The sequence below is a fragment of the Quercus suber genome, unplaced genomic scaffold (assembly GCF_002906115.3).
Source record: "Quercus suber isolate HL8 unplaced genomic scaffold, Cork oak 2.0 scaffold_151, whole genome shotgun sequence".
NCBI lineage: Eukaryota > Viridiplantae > Streptophyta > Magnoliopsida > Fagales > Fagaceae > Quercus > Quercus suber.
Window position 1 is genome coordinate 558,596 of NW_027069612.1, and position 5,876 is coordinate 564,471.

The 5,876-nt window shown below is 35.6% G+C and overlaps 1 pseudogene; it reads right to left on the reverse strand.

The window, feature by feature from the left end:
- Positions 1-3,643: 3,643 nt before the first annotated feature.
- LOC112022285 (putative receptor protein kinase ZmPK1) lies at positions 3,644-5,521 on the reverse strand (annotated as a pseudogene).
- Between the last annotated feature and the right edge of the window lie 355 nt (positions 5,522-5,876).

Consider the following 5,876-nt stretch of genomic DNA (forward strand, 5'->3'; position numbering starts at 1 on the left):
CTATAAGCAAAATTTTTTGCTTCTCTGCTATAGTGCACATCTAAAGATAGATGTGCACTGTAGCTCAAAGGTTAAAAAAAAAAAAAAAAAAATTATTTTAATTTGCCGGTTATTAAAATAATACCTCTCTCTCTCTCTCGCTCTCTCTCATTCACTCTTATCTCTTCTCTCTTCTCTGAAAATCTCTCTCAAAGACTCCGGCCTCTCACTCTCTCACTCCGGTCTCTCACTCTCTCAACTCCGGTCTCCTAAGCCGCCGATCAGCCTCACTCCCTCACTCCGGCCTCTCACTCTCTCACTCCGATCTCCCAAGCCGCTGATCAGCCTCACTCCGGCCTTACTCCCTCACTCCGACCTCTCACTCTCTCATTGCGGTCTCTTACTCTCTCAACTCCAGTCTCCCAAGCTGCCGATCGGAGTGCTTGCTCGTGGATCGCCGACCCAGCTCGCCGACGTGATTGGAGTGCTTGCTCGTGGTGGGGTTTTTTTTTTTTTTTTTTTCCTGCTATGGACTGGTGGTGGTGGTGGTGGTTGTAGCTGTGATTGTGGCTGTGGCTAAGGAAAAAGATTGGAATTGGAGTGCTTGCTCGTGGTGGGGTTTTTTTTTTTTTTTTTTTCCTGCTATGGACTGGTGGTGGTGGTGGTGGTTGTAGCTGTGATTGTGGCTGTGGCTAAGGAAAAAGATTGGAGATTTGGGTTTTTTTTTTTTTTTAAACTGCTGTGGGCTGGTGGTGGTGGTGGTGGTGGTGGTTGTGGTGGTGTTAGTGGTGGTTGTGGCTGATGGTAGAGGTGGCTGTGATTGGTGATATGGATTTTTTTTTAATAGGATGATATATTATTTTATTGTTGTGGAAATATTATTTTATTATAGTGTTTATATTATTTTATTGTTGTAGAAATATTATTTTATTGCAGTGTTTATATTATTTTATTGAGTTAAAAGCTAAAATAGATTCACTGCTATAGCATGTGTATAGGTAAAATAGATAAAGTGGTTTTTTGTGTAGCTAAATCGCTGAAATTTTAGATTCACTGCTGCGAATGCTCTAAGAACCAAGAAAGATTATTAAGAAAAAACTTTGGTTGATAAAGCAGAGTATGGCTAGAACAATGACAACGAAAATGAGTCCTGTAACTCATTTATATCCTAGTTAGAATTCCTGTAGTGGTCTCATTCTAACAGGTAGTTACATTAGGTACCAGGTAGTTGATTATCAATATTAAAAAAGGGAGCAACTATGTACTTGAGTTTCTTTAATATTCAAATTAAGAATTAATAAATGCACTGAATGCATGCTGAGGCATGTTCCTAGCTGTAAATAAAAATCCTACAAAATTAGGTCAGTGGTTATTTTGTACAAATTATTTCTTTTTAATTAATGCAAGTCCTCTTTTATCAAAATAATTGTCTAAGAAATACTTGCATTGTCTAAGTCTCACGGTACTATTTATACATTTAAAAATTATTTTGTTACAGTGTTTTTAGTTTTTAATTTTTAGCAATAAACAGTATCTATACAGACTCAGGTGCTAGTCAACCAAGTTAAACTGACTTCGTGCTAGTTAGGCTCGGCCCGTTGATTCGAATTTTAACAGTGAGGAAATGGCTGGGCTTAGCCCAAACTGGCCCATAGTAGGCCCAACCCAACAAGGTAAAATGTTCGGTTTGACCTGGCGTTTAAGTTTGGAGTTTGGACAAGCTAGTAACTTCCAAGCTACATTCATCATGGGATTATCCACATGTTGCACGCTACTCATCTCTCCACTAGTCTCAGATTATTTCTATGGTAGGCTTTCAGACTATGGTTTAGGTGTGGTTCACTCTGAAGTCTGAATGGTCTTATTCTTACGGTCAACTTTGTGCAATTTTTAATTTATGTCACCCGCAAATATTGTGGAACCCACTATTTTGTGAGAGAGATTTGATATATCACTATGATATTAAATACTTTCTCAAACATCATACTTGATTATTCACTGTTTTTGGAGGGGACAGTAGTCTACATTACATTATACTCATTTGTAGCTGATCATGGAACAAGATAAAAATCAACTATAGTTCTTTAGATGTTAGAGCTTATGTTTTCTAGTTAAATTCAAATATTTAATTGTATAGACCAATATAGCATAAACATTGTTATTTTTTTAAGGACAATTAAATTCAATATAGTGATATGTTTAATTTGTCAATTTTAATATGTTTAATTTGTCAATTTTAAAACTATGGGGGTTTAATTTGGTTAACCCCTAAATTCTAGAATTTAAATGTAGGTTTCCTCTTTTCTGAGTTAAAATTTTTTGTCTTTCATCTTTTGAAGGTTTTTTGGATCAGTCCTAGTCAATCAAAAGAAATAAAAAAAGTTTTAAGTAAAATTGTTTTAGGCATTTGAACTTTGAATAACTTAACTTTTATTCTAATATTTTCCATAGTTTCTCATACCAACAACAGTCACTGTGTTCTTTTGTAACATTATATGTAAGACTTTTCCAAACTATCTTTGAATTATCTAAGCCTAAGATACTAAAGTATCTCCAAGCAGGGCCGGCTCAATGGTATAAGCCATTTATGCGGCCGCCTAAGGCCCCAAGTGAAAAAAGGGTCCCTAAATTTTAATCAATAGTATTAATTAAGTCAAAATATTAACCAATAAATAAAATTATATTTTCTTACCAAATGAAAAACAAATAAAAAAGAGAAAGAAATGTTATATCTACAACATTTTTCACAATATTTTTACAAAAAATCTTAATAGCAGATTGTTAAAGGTTATTATTGACAGCAAAAAAAATAATTTTAGTGGTAGGTTCAACTAAAAAATAAGAAGCAACTTAACACCTAAGATTTTTTATGAAAAATATTCTGAATGTAGCACTTCTAAAAGAAAAAAGAAAAGAAAAAAAGCAATTCACAAAAAAATTCACAACATTTTTCACAACAATCAAGTTAGCAAACTTTTACTAGTTTTCAACTAGATTCACCACTGATATCACTTTTTTACTCACTACTATCAATTTGCCACATCAACAAATGTAAAAAGTTTTGTCAAATTTTGTTGTGTTTATAAACTAAAAAAAAAAAAATTCTACATAGTTCATATTGACTAATAGTAATTTTATATATGAAACAAGATAACTAATTTTTGCCTTAGGCCCCCAAATGCATCAAGCCGCCCCTGTCTCCAAGCCTTGTTTAAGGTGAATAAAATCAAAAGAGTAGGTTATAACTTATAAGGTTTGGATAAGTGTAAGAATTTTCTAAGCTATCTTTGCATTATAAAAAAATATCTCCGAGTCTTGTTTGAGGTTATTAAAGTCAAAAGAGTAAATTACAATGCTTGAGTAAATGTTAGATTCGAATTTTAACTATTAGGGATTGGGCTAGGCTTGGCCTAAACGGGGAAACCATAGTGGCATGAGTCCAACCCAAAATGGTAATATGGATGTTTAATTGGACAAAATATCATGAGTTTTACATACACACATAAAGAAACTGAAAATAGTGAATTGAAGTCACAATTTTCTAAGAGATTTTTTTTTTTTTGGCGAATTTATTAGGGGAAAGATGCAATTATTTAATAAAAGAGTAACAAACAGTTATATATTTGGAATTTTATTTCAAACACACAGAAAAATAAGAGAACAAACTAATGAGAAAATCAAAACAAAGCAAAACATAAGAGCCATCATGCCATGTTGGTCGTGTACTGGTATTAGGATCCTCTTTATTTTAAGTAGATCCATTTTCACAATGAACAAGCATCTTGACTACTTGGCTCATGGTGGGTCTTGCATCTTTGTCTTCTTCTACACACTGCAGAGCCACTACAACCATGATTTTTACCTTACCCATATCCTATATGCCTTCCATTGTGGGGTCTATGATATCTTCAATCCAAGAAGTAGTAGTTTTTGTAGTTGCCTGTCTATTCTTTGCCTCCCTAACCCAAGTAACCAACCTTGTATGTTCAACTTCAACACCAACACCTGTAGTGTGAACACCCATTATTGTGCTCTTTCCAATCACCATCTCTAACACAACAATCCCGTAGCTATAAACATCTACTTTGAAGGTGATGGGTAGATTGAACACCCATTTTGGAGCCATGTAACCTGGAGTTCCTCTTATTTTTGAGAAGCTTGGATTATTGAGATCACATCTATTTTGTAATTTAGATAAAACGAAATCTGCTACCTTTGGATGATAATTAGAGTCAAGAAGTATGTTTTGAGGCTTCACGTCACAATGTAAAACCCACTCCAAGCACTCTTCATGGAGATACGCTAGACCTTTTGCAATACCCAAAGAAATTTCAAACATTTTTCTCCAATCAAGTACGTTAGAAGAGAGGTTTTTAGCCAAAGAACCATGCTTCATGTACTCATACACCAAAAGCCTGTGCTTTCCTTCAACACAATAACCCCACATGTCTATCAAGTTCATGTGGTTAAGCCTCCCAATGATGCTTACTTCTGCTAGGAATACGTCTTCTCCTTGGTTGGCTTCATTGAGACGCTTGATTGCTGAACTCTATTGTCAGACAATACCCCTTTATATACAACACCCCATGCACCTATTCCAATCTCTTCAGTAAAACCCTTTGTGGCCTTTTTTAGCTCAGCGTAGGTAAATTTTCTAAATCCAGTGGCAGCAAGAGCATACCCTTGATTGTCTGCACCTGAACTTTTTCGGGTTTTGATCAAAAGACACCACACCACAAAAATACATATGACTTCAAGTCCTCCCACACCACAGGCAAACCAAAGCATGAATTTCACAATCCCATTTACTCGGCTTTTTACATACGTTCTTTCCAATTGTATTGTACCATCCCTCGAGTAATCTAAACTAAATTCTTCTACAGAACTGTTGTACGAAAAGCTATAGTTTTTTGGGAGTCTCAAATAGATATCTTTTTGGAAATCTGGGGAATGATATCCATTCAACAACAATGATTTAAGGAAACAATCACCTTTTTCAAAGGCGTATTGGACTGCTTTGCAATTGTGCAATTGCAAGCATGAATTTGTATAGTCATCTAAGGTGTAATTGGTTAAGTAATCAACATCATACCCGTAGAATTCAACATTGGATAGCAGGAGAAAGACAGACTCGTTTTTGTTGTGAGGGAGATCAAATTGGGGTTCACACCCATAGGACCAATCAGAACCATTTTTCATCTTGTGTCCTGGAAGGCAAGAGCATTTCCTCCCAGAACCAACAACATACTTGCACAGACTGTTGGCCCCACAAACACCATTAATCCTGCAAGGTTTCTGAATGGCTTGCCATGAAACAACCCAAGTTTGCCTCTCTTTTTCCCAACTATACAATCGAATATTACCATCATAATCAAGTGTCAATCTTCTATGAAGCACTGCTCCATAGTCATTTGACAAAAAAGAAAAATCATCGGATGAACTAAAATTTCCTAAGGAATTTAGCACTGCAATTCTACTATTGTTATATGTAGACCTTCCAGCCTGCCAGCTTACAAGCCACGGTTCAGGCCAGTAAATACTGGAAACCTCAGGACCATTAAAAAGAAATGGTCACGGTTTGCCACCCAAACTACAATGCTTGAGTTGCTAAACCATATAGCAAAGCAAAAAGCATTTTCACCAACGGAGTAAAAGCCTGCAGAGAAAACGTTATCTGGTGAAGTTAAAACATATGTTGGTCTCTCACTGACGAGAGATGAACCTTTGCTAAATGTTGAAGATGAGAATGGAGCAAAGAATGTCAAAGAGAGAAGCAACAAGATTATAGTAGTCATGAACAAAAGATGGGCTTGGGACGAGTTGGGAAACAAAGACGTGCTTCTCTTTATTTAAGGGTGAAAGATACGTGGAACGTACGCAAAAGCAAGATTCTATTT